Raw genomic sequence first — 16106 nt, 5'->3', positions numbered from 1 at the left:
CAAACTGTTCAGCAATTCTCATACCTCTCCAATCCCGTTTATTTATGTATTCATTTCGATCCTATCCAACTCACATTGTTCTCAGGCACAAGCCTTAAATGTCCTTTCTTCTATTTGGCCTTTTGTCCATGCTTCACATACAGAGTTATAGCCTAATATATGTGTTTTTATACATTTATTTTTTAGTTTGAATGCATCTCTCCTGCCAGATTTACTTTGGCAAACCTTGCCTCATTCTGCTCAGTGAATGCTCTGCTTCTTAGTACAGTGTTAAAACCAAACCCATAATGGTGGAAAGACTTGCGGAGGATGTTAATCTGGTACTAAAAAGGGTTAACAAAGAGTAAAGATGGCTGATTTAATCTGGGAGAGGCCTACAAGAAGAACCCCTAGAAGACCCCAGGCTTGTAACCAGCTTTATATTCCAGACTCTTGACCCCTGGGCAAGAAGACTGTGAAGTTTGATTCTATACTAAATAGGCTGACCATATTTCCTGGAGACAAAAACGGGATATTAGGATGACAAAAACGGGACGGGGTTATGTAATATTCCGTATTCATGAAAAAGTAATGATGGGAGGAATGATGGTAGAAATAACAGTAAGACTCACCCTCCTGGCTCCCACATGCTGAATGGGGCTTAGCGACCACCTCTTGAATTCCCCACCACTGCAGACAAGCAAGGGGGCGGTGTCTGATCGTCACTAGCTCAAGAAGCCTGGCCCTGGCTAGATAAAGCAAATGGAACTTCCTCTTTCATCACGCTAATAGTTTTACTGCACACACTGATTAGCATAGAGCCTTCTGATAAACGCGTTCAGTTTTTTACAAAAAATTAAAAACAGGACAAAATTGACATTTATATTAAAATGATGGGACGTCGGGAAATATGAAAAAAACAGTACCGTCCCATTTAAACCGGTATGTATGGTCAGCCTAATACTACATTATGTTATTTCACTAACTGAGACTCTAACTGAGATTACAGTTAGAGGAAAACATGGGGATCTTTATGCTGAGAGAAGACATTTAAGAAGTAGTTCAGCTATTATATTTACAAATAGAGGAGACATACGTTGCCTAAAATTGTGGCAGAATTAGAAAAGGATTCAGGCAGAGGAAGGATTGCAAAAAGAAACTGATGTAGAAAAAATACTAGAATTACTAGAATGGCTTCTTTTAGAGAAAAGGGTGAACACAGTATTAATTTTTTCAGAGGCTCGGGGCACTGGACAGAAGGCTCCTAATGCTACCTATGAGAAGGTATTGTGCAGCAATTCTTTTTTTCTTGAATGCATTTTCTGTGGCCAGTAAGGAAAAAATTGGAAGAACTTGTGGGAAAACGTGCGAGGGTTATGACTGGAAGACATCACTGTCTGGACAGCACCCTCATTCATGAGCAAACAATAACTTAACATAGAAACAAATAAGAGTGCAGTCCTGTACTCAAGATCCATGTCCTGTCGTGTTACAGTTTGGAGACATGATATTCTTAGAAATGGCAAACATCACACACCAAAGTCTATATCTTACATCAGCAGTGGCTCTGTTAACAATATCAGAAGAACGAAATGCAAAAGTGACATCTAAGGAATGGTGTTCATGCTGATGGCAGCCCCGCAGGGTGAAACGTGGGAAAAACATAGCTAAAACGTGGGAAACTGCAGAACTTCTAACACTGAAATCTTGGTACATGGAGCTGTGGCAAAGAGCCATGGTAGAAAAATTGATGTACCAACTGAAATTAGCTAAAGGCACAGTTTAAAAATCTGATTTTCACAAAATGTGGCATGATTCTATTTTATATTTTATATACATATGCAGCAATATTTGTCAAAGCCTTTCCTCAGATTATGGAAAAAAGACTAAATGTAATTCATTATTATGAAGAACCATAAATAAAACCTCCAAGCAGCCAATGGATTCTACCTACATTTTTATCCGTAAAGTTAAGGGGAAGAAAACGTACTACAGTCTGTCAATAATTAGATTTAAATTTATTGTATTTTTGTTTGTTTGTCTTTTGTGTTTAGAAAATTAAACAATTTAAAAGAAACATCCACCAGCTGAGGGGCTATAGGATTCGGTGGAAGCCCTGCTATGCCAGTGGAATTTGAGATATGCCACTGGCACAATAGATATGCTGGCAGGACACTCGAGTGACTGAGCCAATCCACCAGCAAAGATACACCAGTGGAGCAGCTGAAATAGGGTGAAGTCATAAGCAGGATGTAGGTGGTACATAGGAGGAATTTACTTAAGCCATTAAGCCTCTTCAAGCCATGGCCACCCCCTGCCAACATCACAACTTTACACCAGCCAGCCCCAGCCCTGGCACAAGAAATCTAATGGGAGGGATTTTTTTTTTAAGTTGCTCCTGCATCGACATTTGCCCCACCCAAGTCACGAAAGAGTATAGGATATGGTGGAACTCCATACCCAATCACAACACACCACCGCCAGAGTCTAAATTCCATACGGGGGCCAGTACTCAGATGATGGGTGTGCGGCATAGGGCATATCGCATCTCTCTGGCCTCATGTTGTGCACGCGAGCAAGAACTTTATTTTATTTATTTACAATATTTATATACTGCTCCACATCTAAACAGATTCTGGAGCAATGAACAACACAAGATAAAACAAACAAAAGATAAAAAGAATGAAACATGATATTAACGTTACTTTTTAAAAAAACAGAGTGCCCATAAAACCGAGGCTGGTTAACCAAGGAAGGCTTCCTGGAAAAGAGCTGTTTTCAGGGGATGGAAAACTATGGAGAAAGTGCACTAATGCATATAAAAGGAGCAGTTGCACAAAACACAGTTTGGCCTCAGAATACAGAGGAGAACTTGACATATCATTGACATTTATCTGCTCATTAGAACCCACTTCCAGACATAAACACCCAATGCCAAACTCCACTCCAGGACAAAGGACCCCACACAGGTAAGCAAGAGAAGGGAGGACCATTTGCTTCAAAATATAACTGCCTCTCATATCACCCCCACCCAATTCCCTTTGCTATATGTGTTTGCTGCATCTTGTGTGAACTGTATTGCTCTAATGCACATGTCCACCCCGCACCCCCACAGCAGGGAGCAGTGTCTCCCACACACCGGGGAAGCCCGTAAGCTCGGTGCTGGCAAAGTCCAGGCCTGCCAGTCATTGCCTCTGCTGGCCAAATGCTCATCAGCCCTTGTGCTTTGCAGGATCACAACCTAGATGCATGGATATGGAGCAGACCAAATAGCTGCTGCACAGAAAGTATTTCACTACAACCCCCAAGGAGGAAAGTGGAGTCTCTGCAGTCTCGGAGGTTGAGGCATGAACACTAATGGAGCACCCAGGAGGCACCACTCATGCCCTTCCTCTTTTACTCCACACAAACACCTATTGTGTCTCCAGGGACAACATGCTCCAGCTGCTGACCACCATTCACTACTAACCCTTGACCTGGGAGGGATCCTCAGGGGTCCTGCCCAGGGACCTATGTGGGTGCTGTGTTGTGTGGGATCTCCTTTCTTTCCTTATGCGTGTTGTACTCCAAAACAGTGCTTGTGAATAGCAGAATGGGATATGAACCTGTGTCTGGGGACTGGCATTAGTGGAGTCATTGCTGGCTGTGCCTGGAGCTCCTGGATTGCGAACACTGTGGCATCTTTGTGTGTGTTGCCATGCAGGGTTTGTTCAGGGTGGGGGGAGTTCTCCAGCATTGTGAGTTCAATGGCTCCCTCTGTGTATGGACATTATGTGGGTGTCACTGCTGGCACAGCCCCTGATTGCTGGGGACTAGGGGTATATCCAGGAATGCTGGGGACATGTCTGCCATTTTGACACCATCTTTGTATTTTCTGGCTGTGTGTTTTTCCCTTCCCTTCCCTTCCCTTCCCTTCCCTTCCCAAACTACAGGGAGATAAGATACCGCGGCCATTCTGCTGGTGTAGTGGCAGCATCTCTCTCCCCACCACCAAAGCATAATTAAATCTCTGCCACGGGTTATATCTGAAGATTAGAATTTAAAGGAAAATTGGACAGGTCTATAAATGATATGTAGAGCAAGAATAATTGCTGTTACATAGCTGAACAGACATAAATATTTCATGCCTGAGAGTGAAATTCCATCATACATTGAAAAATGAGGGCATTACCTTTTCAAGGTACATCATCTCTGAATGTGCACTTTGTATGACTTCTTTTTTTGCATGATTGAAATACCAGCAATTGCCACTGTCATAAGAAGGAGTTTGAGCTAATTTAATAATAATTCCTGTGGAGATCATGTCTGTCCTAAGAAAAGAACTGGGACTAGGGAATGGTTCATTTCAGAATGGGCCAATGGGCTTTGTGCTACACCAAACCAATCCCTAGCCCCAGTTCTTTTCTTAGTACAAATATTATCATCACAAGAATTGCCAAGGGTCTGATCACAACTCCAACATCATCCAAACTAACACTTTATTTTGTCCTATACCCCAGCCGCACCCAATGTTATAACTATTTACAAGGTTAGGCCAAGGAACTGGCCAAATCTGATCCAAACAACTGTCAGGGATAGATTCTTGATCATCAGTACAGGTTAAGAGAGCTAAGACAGGGGCAAGAGAGGCAGGTAAATGGGGCAGGCTCAAAGGTGAAGCAGGCAAAGTCTAGTGTGGCTTTGGATATTACTCAAAATTAATGACTTCCTCATCTTCCTTCCATGCTTCTAGGCACTAAATGCCAGATGTCCATCTAGAGAAAGTTGCATGATTTGCTGCTTTGCTGCATCCTCTTTTCAGTGCTCCTATGCAGCATTCGAAACCATCCACAGTTTCCAATCTAGAAGCAGTGCATGGGGGTCAGGGATGGGCCTCTTCTGGCCCAAGCAGAAGCCCACAGGGTTCAATACTAGGCAGCAAGAGGCACAGCAAGAGGAGGCAGGGCAGGAGTCAAGGCAGCACCCAGGATTGCTCCTAGTGAGCAACTTGCTGCGACAGTCTTAGGCCAGACTGAAGCCTTTTATGCTACAGCCCCAGACTCTACCCTTTTCTTCAGAATGGAAGCCTTAAAGGGACAGGCCCCTGGCTGGTAGCCTAGCACTCCTCCGTCTCTTCAAGAGTTCGCGCCTGGCACGCTGCTGGTGTTGGTGCATGGGCTCCCTGGAATGTGGGGCTCTTGTAGATGGGTGCTGGGGCTCGGACTCAGGGGTCTCTGGAGGCTCGGACTCAGGGGTCTCTGGCAGTTCTGCAGTGGTGCTCAAACCCAGAGCCTCGCCTGTTGGCACCACTGGATCCTCGGCTTCAGAGTCCATGTCACTGCTGGACTCCTGAGTCATGACAGAAAGGCATGTTCTGTTTCACAAACAAGGGCTGCAGGCAGGAAAAGGAAGATGTAGAGGGGCAAGGGTGAACTGGGATCATGCACACAGAAGAGAGCACAGCAAGAGGCTACTGCAGCTATTTGAGATCCAGAGGCACATACTGTAAGAATGAGGTAGGACAAGGTTCATGCTCAGTTCTCAAAGCAACTCAGGTTCAAGGATTGTTGTCACCAAAGGCTGATACCTCTTGTATGAGAAATATGAGTGGAGGAAGGATTGACAGTGGGGGCCAGAATGGAATAATGAGTGGTGTTAAGTCGGTTGAGTTGGGATGGAGAGAATAGCCCTATTTGGGTGTTACGAACATGTATAAGAGGCATGGGATTGTGTGTGCTGCCCACAATGTCCTTGCACACACCAGCCCCACCCTCTGTGTTGAGTGGGGTGGTCTCCAGGGGGCTTCTACTCTTGTTTGCTTGAATGCAAGCAGAACTCTTTGCACAGTCGGGAACCCTGATAAAGCAGGGTTCCAGCAAATGAGAGGAGAAGCCACCTGCAGATCCCCCACCACTTAATACAGAATGTTAGGGGTGGGGCTGGTATGATTGAACCTGCTCCTCTTACATGTGTCAGTGTACCCCAGCCTTAACCCAGTGCCCTCCAGATGTGTTGGACTACAACTCCCATAATCTCATAGCCAGCATAATCCCAGCTGGCTATGGGATTATGGGAGTCCAACACATCTGGAGAGCACCAGATTGGGGTACCTTGTTCAGGCATAAGGAATTAGTTAAAGGGGGGGGGGGCAAAAGGCTGGTAAGGATAGATGTTAAAGAAAGCAGTTGAGTCGGTGATGTTAGGTTAGGTTAGTAGATAGAACCATTATTTATTATCAGCCAGCTACTTGCTCTGGTTGTTGTGTTTCATAAATAAATATATGTTTAAAGTTTTAACGACTTGTGTTCTGGACTGTATGGGTTCTAAGGTTGGCCTATCTTACTCCATGTGCTGGCTTTGACATATACAGTTAAGTATATACAAAGAAGAGTCCTGCTGCTCTTTGTAAATTAATAGGTTGTGGCAGCTGGCTATTTGGGGGAGCATTAAGGAAATTCTGTACTCAGTGGATCAGCTGAGTGATTTACCCAGTGACCTCTAGGAGCCAGGGCCTGCTAGGGAACCCCTAGATACATCACACCTATATATTCGAACACTGATGTGTGTGGGCTGTAATATTTTGGGACACAGGAAATCTTAATCTCTCCCGAGAATATTAACAGTATCTTGTCCTTAAAAAAAAAGTCTCTAGGCAAATCAAATCAAGAAAATCCAAAATGTGGTTGCTATGGTATGACATTTAAGCCAATATCAACTCTTTAGAGGTTTGTCATGATTCTGAATATATGAAGTAGGCCCAGAGTTTCATGGGAATATATAAGAAGACCCCTGCTAGATCAGACCAAGGGTCCATGTAGTCCAGCATCTTATATAAGAATAAGGTAGTGTAAGGCTTATTACTAGAAATCTACCTGACCGATTTTGCTCAGTTTTGTTTCAAACTGAAGCTTGAGCAGTATAAACGTGCAGAAAATTTTGAAACTTCAAAGATCCAACTTTGGGCAGCTCAGGAAGGGAGAGGGATGGGGCAAAGGGGAGGTTAATGAACACTCAGGCTAATGAATATGTGCTACACTGTGCATGTAATGTAACATGTGACACACTGTGTGTATGTATGTGTAATAATGCTTGTTCCTGTGAGCTCTCTGACTGCTGGGCCAATGAAAGGACACACACAGAATGTTGGGAAAGGAGGTGAAAAAAAGTCAGTTAGTGATAGTAAGAGGAGGAGGAATAGAAGCTGAGGAGAAAGAGATGAAAGGATACCAGGGGGAGATGAGAGAGAAAAACAAGAGACGAAAACAGATAGACAATCACAAGGGAAATGGGCAAACATATTTTCATCCAATCATTCTCAGACTACTAGCCCTGTGGCAACATGGGATTTACACTAGTATAAGAACAGCCCTGCTTGATCAGACCAAGGGTCCATGTAGTCCAGCATTCAGTTCCTACCCATGGCCAGCTAGATGCTTCTGAGAAGCCCCACAGCAGGTCATGATGGCAGCAGCCCCCCCCCCATTTATCTTATCTACCCCACCCCATCAATTGGTATTCAATGGCATACTTGCTCTAAATGTGGAGGTTCCATTTCACTATTGTTGCTAAAACTCATTGATAATCTGTTCTCCATACATTCATGCAGTCCCATTTTAGAGTCATCTAAGCTGATGGCTATCACCGCATCTTGTAGCAGCACATCCCATAAATTAGCAATACTTTCCTGAATTGCCGAGGGCAGCAAGACTAGCTGCTGTACTTTCTCTTATCCATTCTGAATAGCAAGTTGTTGATTGGATTTTAATTGTGTATTACTGATGTTTTATGAATTTTGTATACCACCTTGAGAAGGCTCTTTTGTCCGATGGGCTGCTTACAAGCATCTTTAAATAAATAAATAATTACTGCCAAACAATTCCACCAAGTAACCCCCCAAGTTCTAGTATTATGCAAGTATGTTAACTCTGTCTATTCTCTCCACACAATGCATAATTTTTATAAACCTCTGTCAATCATCATTTTTATAAAGAGAACAGCCACAAATGCTGTATGTAACCTTTTCTCAGTTGGAGGTACTTCAACCCCTCAGTGGAGGCTGGAGGCTCCCATGTCAGTGGGCCAGTGCTCCGGGTTTCCATCAGAACCAATCAGAACTCTAAAGGAGCTATCCAAGGTGCTTCAAGTGTAGCTGTGCCTTGGATATCTCCTTTAACATTCTGACTGGCTCTGACGGAAATCCGGAGTGGATTCACCATCCCACTGACATTGGAGCCACTGCAACCCTTTGATAACTTTGGCTACCCATCTTTCAGAAATATGTCCTTTTTGAGAGGGGGCAACAAAAACTGCACGTTTCAGTCAGTATAACAGCCAGGACAAACTTTGTATTCAAATTGATCCCCTCTTATCTAGCTGTTTGAAGCAGTAATTCCCTGCCATTGGGTTTGGTTTCTATTTATGTACCTATTTATTTATTATATTTTTATACTGCCCAATATCTGAAGCTATCTGGGTGGTTCACAAAACAAAACTTAAAACCATAAAATACCATAACATCATGAAACATAATATAGAAATCTTAAGTTTAAAGGAGGATAAAACCAAAATAAAAAAAACAGAGTAAAAGCCAGCAGTTGTGTAAAGGTCTAAATATGCACTAACACAATTTTTAAAACTGAAGGAATAAAAAGCCTGAGAAAATAAAAAGGCCTTCACCTAGTGCTGAAAAGACCACAACATAGGGCCCAGGCAAGCCTCTCTGGGGAGGGCATTAATAATTGGGGTACCACCATTGAAAAGGCCCTCTCTTTAGTAGCCACCCACCTCACCTCATTGGTAGAGGCGCCCAGAGAAGGGCCTCAGATCTTAGGGTCCGGGCAGGTATATATGGAAGGAGATGATTTTTCAGGTAATCAGGCCCCAAGCTATTTAGAGATTTGTAGGTTAATACCAGCACTTTGAATTGGGCCCAAAAATGGACGGGCAGCCAGTGCAGATCATAAAGCACAGGCATAATATGATCAAATTGGCCAGTCCCTGTGAACAGTCCCACTCCCCTATTTTGACCAGCTGAAATTTCTGGATTGTCTCTAGAGTACTATGTCCCCTGTGGCACAGTCCAAGATTAGTGAATGTATGTTTTTATTTATTACATTTCTATCTCACCTTTTTCCCTCTTGCAAGGAACCCAAGGCAGCTTACATAGTCTTCCTCCGCTCCATTTTATCCTCACAACAACCCTGCGAGGTAGGTTAGGCTGAGGGTCACTGACTGGCCCAAAATTAACCAGTGAGCTTCATGGCTGAGTGGGGATTAGAACCCGGATCTCCCGAGTCCCAGTCCAACATTCTAACCACTACACCACACTGACTCTCATATAGTGGGCCATCTAATGTTGTACACCCACTCCAAGAGCCACATCATACAATATGCTTTGTATTTATTTTATTTCTTTATTACACTTATATTTTATTTATTTATTTATTTATTTATTGCATTTATACCCCGCCTTTCTCCCTCTCGCAAGGAACTCAAGGCGGCTTACATTATCCTCCTCCTCACCGTTGTATCCTCACAACAACCCTGTGAGGTAGGTTGGGCTGAGAGTCTGTGACTGGCCCGAAGTCACCCAATGAGCTTCCATGGCCGAGTGGGGACTAGAACCCGGATCTCCCAGCTTCCAGTCCAACACTCTAGCCACTAAAAAACATTATATCGATTGGCTGAAAGTGGATCACAGTGCCTAAGTGAGAATGGCAAATATGTCTCCCTCTGGCAAGATTCACCAAGCAGATACTTTCAAAATAGGCTATCATCCTGAGAAGAAGAGAGACTTATTCCATACACTGCCCATGTATACTGTACAGTTGCCTCTCCAAAAAGGGTGAGGCAACACACAACTGAAACAAAGAAGAAGTCACTAGTGTTTCTTATATCCTTCTAAATCTAATAATAGCAATTTCACAGGAAGCTGTTTGTGAAACCCCCAGGCAGGTAGGGCTGACTATGTTTGGAGCATTCGAGGTTAGAAGCAATACTCAGACATTCCTTTGAGTATGAGTATTCTCAGACTTGGCTCTGCTCAGATCAACTCTTTCAGAAATAGAATAAATTAGTCTGAATAACTGCTCAGCCACCAGACAACTTTCACAGACATCCGAACGCAATTCATCACAGTGAGGGAGATGCAGGATATCTCATGACTCTGACTGTCCTACAAAGAACCAAACAAGCCCACACAAGAGGTTTATTATTAACTGACCTGCAGCTATAGTGAAATCATCATTTTCTATGGCTAGCATTTTCTAGAATTCCACAGGCTTGCTTTTCTGACCTATACTATTCAGAGCAACAGGATGACAGAGACTATTGTAGTGTGAAATATATGTATCTTCAGGTACTTAATAATTTACATCATTGGCAGGTAGACGTCATGCTTGTGAAATCTGCGTTGCTTTTTACTGCAACCCTCAAATGGAGGGTTATGCAAAAGACATACACTTAGAATTAAAGAATTCTGAACCCAAGAATTGGTTTCGAGTACCAGTACTGAATGGAGTTCACTGCCCTTCCACACAAATCCATCCCTGGTTACCCCAAGCTTTTTTCATTCCAGCCGTATATTTTAGGAGGGTATGGTCTCATTTTCTTGCTGCTAAGTAACTGGAAGTCAGAAATCCTTGTGGGTCTACTGCAAATCACACAGAGATCTGCCAATCTTTCCAGATCTACATTCTACCCTGATCTACTTTGATAAGCAAAAAAATAATGAAGAGGAAAAATTACTAAGATAGTCCACAGAGAATGTTCAATTATGAAAGCCAAATATGTTCCTACCAAAGGCTCATAAAGTGCTATGAGGCTGCAATCCTATACCCACTTACCTGGGAGTAAGTCCCATTAAACTCTGAGTAAACATGTTGCGCTGTTAGCCTTTGGAGTTTTAACATACAAAACTTCATTTTACTGCAGGATTGGGCAACTAGTAGCCTTCCAGATGTTTTCGCCTACAACTATGCATACAGAACACCACACAGAATCTGGCTTCAGATGCAGAATTTAGATTCTTGAGCATCTTAGTTTTTCTTTTTAAAGATGTTTCTAGCATATCTTGAAAAAATATCAATGTCAGATCAATGAATCAAGGTAAGCTAGAGGTGGTCAAACATGAGATGGCAAGATTGAACATTGACATCTTGGGAATCAGCGAACTAAAATGCACAGGCATGGGCGAATTTAATTCAGGTGACCATCATATCTACTACTGTGGGCAAGAATCCCTTAGAAGAAATGGAGTAGCACTCATAGTCAACAAAAGGGTGGGAAAAGCAGTACTGGGGTACAATCTCAAAAATGACAGAATGATCTCAGTACGAATCCAAGGCAAACCATTCAACATCACAGTAATTCAAGTCTATGCCCCAACCACTGATGCCGAAGAAGCTGACGTTGATCGGTTCTATGAAGACCTACAACACCTTCTAGAACTAACACCCAAAAAAGATGTCCTCTTCATCATAGGGGATTGGAATGCTAAAGTAGGAAGTCAAGAAATCACCGGGATAACAGGCAGGCATGGCCTTGGTGTACCAAATGAAGCAGGACAAAAGCTAATAGAGTTTTGCCAAGAGAACACGCTGATCATAGCAAACACTCTTTTCCAACAGCACAAGAGGCGACTCTACACATGGACATCACCAGATGGTCAATATCGAAATCAGATTGATTATGTCCTTTGCAGCCAAAGATGGAGAAGCTCTATACAGTCAGTAAAAACAAGACCTGGAGCTGACTGTGGCTCAGATCATGAGCTTCTTGTTGCAAAATTTCAGCTTAAATTGAAGAACGTCGGGAAAACCACTAAACCATTCCGGTATGACCTCAATCATATCCCTTATGAATATACAGTGGAGGTGAGGAATAGATTTCAGGGATTAGACCTGATAGACAGAGTGCCTGAGGAACTATGGACGGAGGTCCGTAACATTGTTCAGGAGGCAGCAACTCAATCCATCCCAAAGAAAAAGAAATGCAAGAAAGCCAAGTGGCTGTCTGATGAGGCTTTACAAGTAGCTGAGGAAAGAAGGGAAGCGAAAAGCAAGGGAGAAAGGGGAAGATATATCCAACTGAATGCAGAGTTGCAGAGAATAGCAAGGAGAGACAAGAAGGCCTTCTTAAATGAACAATGCAAAGAACTCGAGGAAAACAACAGAATGGGAAAGACTAGAGATCTCTTCAAGAAAATCGGAGATCTCAAGGGAACGTTTTGTGCAAAGACGGGCATGATAAAGGACAAAGAAGGCAGGGACCTAACAGAAGCAGATGAGATTAAGAAGAGGTGGCAAGAATACACAGAAGAACTATACAGAAAAGATCTTAATGTCCCTGATAGCCATGATAGTGCAGTCACTGAACTTGAGCCGGACATCCTCGAGAGTGAAGTCAAGTGGGCCTTAGGAAGCATTAGTAACAACAAAGCTAGCGGAGATGACAGTATTCCAGCTGAGCTATTTAAAATCCTAAAAGATGATGCTGTTAAAGTGCTGCATTCAATATGCCAACAAATTTGGAACACTCAACAATGGCCGCAAGACTGGAAAAGGTCAGTTTACATTCCAATTCCAAAGAAGGGCAACGCCAAAGAGTGTTCAAACTACCGCACAATTGCGCTCATTTCACATGCCAGCAAGGTGATGCTCAAAATCCTACAAGCTAGGCTTCAGCAGTATGCGAACCGAGAACTACCGGAAGTACAAGCTGGGTTTCGAAGAGGCAGAGGAACTAGAGATCAAATCGCCAATGTTCGCTGGATCATGGAGAAAGCAAGAGAATTCCAGAAAAACTTCTATTTCTGCTTCATTGACTTCGCTAAAGCCTTTGATTGTGTGGATCACAACAAAATGTGGCAAATTCTTAAAGTGATGGGAGTACCAGACCACCTTACCTGTCTCCTGAGAAACCTGTATGAGGGTCAAGAAGCAACAGTAAGAACCAGACATGGAACAATCGAGTGGTTCAAAATTGGGAAAGGAGTACGACAAGGCTGCATATTGTCACCCTGCTTATTTAACTTATATGCAGAGTACATCATGAGAAACGCTGGGTTGGATGAATCACAGGTCGGAATTAAGATTGCCAGGAGAATTATCAACAACCTCCAATATGCAGACGATACCACCCTAATGGCAGAAAGCGAAGAGGATCTAAAGAGCCTCTTGTTGAGGGTGAAAGAGGAGAGTGCAAAAGCTGGTTTGAAACTCAACATTAAAAAAACGAAGATCATGGCATCTGGCCCCATCACTTCCTGGCATATAGAAGGGGAAGAAATGGAAGCAGTGACAGATTTTACTTTCTTGGGCTCCAAGATCACCGCAGACGGTGACTGTAGCCATGAAATTAAAAGACGCTTGCTCCTTAGGAGGAAAGCTATGGCAAACCTAGACAGCAAGTAAGAAGCAGAGACATCACCTTGCCAACAAAGGTCCGTCTAATCAAAGCTATGGTTTTCCCAGTAGTAATGTATGGCTGTGAGAGCTGGACTATAAGGAAGGCTGAGCGCCGAAGAATTGATGCTTTCGAACTGTGGTGCTGGAGAAGACTCTTACGAGTCCCCTGGACTGCAAGGAGGTCAAATCAGTCAATCCTAGAGGAAATAAACCCTGAGTGCTCAATGGAAGGACAGATACTGAAGCTGAAGCTCCAATATTTTGGCCACCTAATGCGAAGAGAAAACTCTTTGGAAAAGACCCTGATGCTGGGAAAGATTGAAGGCAAAAGGAGAAGGGGATGACAGAGGATGAGATGGCTAGATAGCATCACTGATGCAATGAATATGAACTTGAGCACACTCCAGGAGAGAGCGCAGGACAGGAAGGCCTGGCGTGCTATGGTCCATGGGGTCACGAAGAGTCGGACACGACTGAACGACTGAACAACAACAAAGCATATCTTGATGGAGTCATGTTCAAAGGAGCACAAGCAATATGAAAAAGGTACCATCACCAGGAATGGAGTGGGGGTGGGGGGCAACCTTTTTTCCCACTCAGTCTTTGTAGCTTCTAGTCATGTTCCTCTGTTGTCCGTATCTTTCCTCCTGCCATGACACTATTTCTTGCCAAACATATTCTAAATTTTGCAAGAACTCAAATCTTGGGTTAGAGCAGAACACACAAATGGAACCATTTTTCCAGATAAGCCCATTTTCATACAGTAATTGATTTGCATAATATATGTTGTATTAGCAAAACTGTCCTGGTCCAGACCGATGAACACAGTCTGTTTCCTGCAAAGACAAAAACCTTTTCTCGCAGGGGGAAAGTATCATCAACTCTAATGTCTGCACATTATTTATTTGATCCTGTAACATATCAGATTATTAAAAGCAAGAAGGCCAGAACAAACGGATGTGGTAACTACCTTGCTCTGTCTGTAATTGCTGGTACAAGTAAAAAGTGATCTCCTTAGAGCCACAAATACAAGCCCAACCTTCATAAAGCTCTTATTTGAGTTTACAACCTCACAAACCTAACTTGGATTCCTTTGCCAAAACAGAGGATCTAATAAACCTTATTCCAACCTTTAATGTTTGGTTAATATTCCGGGACTATTTCTGCACACATCAAATAAGACCATGTGGTAAACAAAGTGAAGATGGAAGTACCCTGATCTGAGCCATTGAAAAGGTGAATGATTTATAGTAATGAAAACATAAATACCCTTCTGGGAGAAAGCCAATCTCATTTCTGATCTCGGTTACACTTTGCTTGCGGCTCTGCTTGATGATATATGCCTGGAACTCGAGCAAAGAACTTGTGCAATGTTGATCTTGGCCATTTTCAGGGTTTGATTAGTTTGGGAATTTCCCTCAATGATTAGTGAGCCTGGGGGCTTTTGTGTTCCCCTGCAGTGTGTAGCTTGGCTTGTAATATGAATCATCTCAAGCTATTTTTGAAGCATACCCACTCTCTGTTTCTAGCAAATTGTGTTCTGCATTGCGTAGCTTGATCCACAGGTGGGTGGGCTTGCTGCGGGTGGGTGAATGCTCCTCCCTTTCCATCCTCTCTAACCCAATGACTTGATCGATGCAGCTGATAATAAGATGATGTGGTTGTGACTCTGAGGCCTAGCATGTATTTGATGGTGTACTCATGAGTGGTTCTACCAGTGGTAAAGTGGTCCCAGGGATAGTAGTGGATGTATTTATTCTGGATATTTTCTGTGAAATCCTCCAAGGCCCCATCTTGTCCTTCCTCCTATCTAACCTGCATGTGTGGCTGTTGTGAAGATCTGAAGACAACTATCTTCAATATGCTGATGAGACTCCATTCAATTTTTCATCCCAGGTCCTTCAAAGTCTTGGGCAAGTTGACTGAAAAACTGTCAGATAATATAATCTGGAAGGAACTGCGAGGCCTGTCACTGATGGAAGCTCACACTTCCCCGGTCATGAAGGCGTCTTTGTTTGTTTGCTTACAAAGGTAAAATGTCTAAGGATGACTTTTGAAGGGGATCAGAAGAAAAAAGATCAAGTATTCAGGCCAAGCACTGGCTTATTTTGTATCCTGCCATATTCAAGTGTACCGTGCCCTTTTACAAAAGGTGGCAAGAACATATGCTTAGGATGTTTCACATCACTTCAGGGTGGTCTCTTACAACAATAGGATTACATTCCAAGCAGCAGCCTCTTGTACTCGCTTCATTCACTTCATTCTAGTTAACAATCCTGATATGTAACTTGCATTCAGTGATCACACACAGCAGGAGCCTCCAGTGGAATTCTCTCTCCTATGCTACTCAGAAGAACAAAATGGAACAGAATGATGGTCTCGATCAGCCTTCCCCAACCTGGTGCCCTCCAGGTGTTTTGGACATCCCACCTGCCCCAGCAAGAATGGCTAATGGGCAGGAATACTGAGAGTTGTAGTCGAAACACCTGGAGAGCACCAAGCCGGAGAAGGCTGGTCTTCGCGGTTCCTTATGAATAACTCAGGCCATAGGGAGAAGTGGAGGAAAGGATAGTTCACAGAACAGACACAACAGAGGATGCATGCTCAAGACCATACTGCCATTTTCCAGATTAATTTATCCAGAATAACTGCCACACCTTGGATTCACACTCACAATTGCTAAAGTGGATGACAATATGCAATTCACACAAAAATATGAATTAAAATAATGGAAAAGTCCGT

At 43.2% G+C, this 16106-nt stretch overlaps 1 protein-coding gene across 2 annotated transcripts in view; it reads right to left on the bottom strand.

Moving 5' to 3' along the window:
* N4BP3 (NEDD4 binding protein 3) overlaps positions 1–16106 on the bottom strand; it is a 30106-nt gene that overhangs the window by 12793 nt on the left and 1207 nt on the right. Inside the window, exon 1 of one of the 2 annotated variants that reach the window (XM_084839454.1) lies at positions 612–673. The exons of the other annotated variant lie outside the window; for it this stretch is intronic. The gene's annotated coding sequence lies outside the window, so the exon portion shown is untranslated. Of the gene's footprint in view, positions 1–611; positions 674–16106 lie in introns of those variants that run through there. 2 annotated transcript variants of the gene reach the window in all.

Source organism: Heloderma suspectum, chromosome 2 (assembly GCF_057233095.1).
Source record: "Heloderma suspectum isolate Gila_16-S chromosome 2, 16-S_ref, whole genome shotgun sequence".
NCBI lineage: Eukaryota > Metazoa > Chordata > Lepidosauria > Squamata > Helodermatidae > Heloderma > Heloderma suspectum.
Note: the sequence above shows the minus strand (reverse complement) of the source record. Positions and strands in the feature narration are given on the sequence as shown.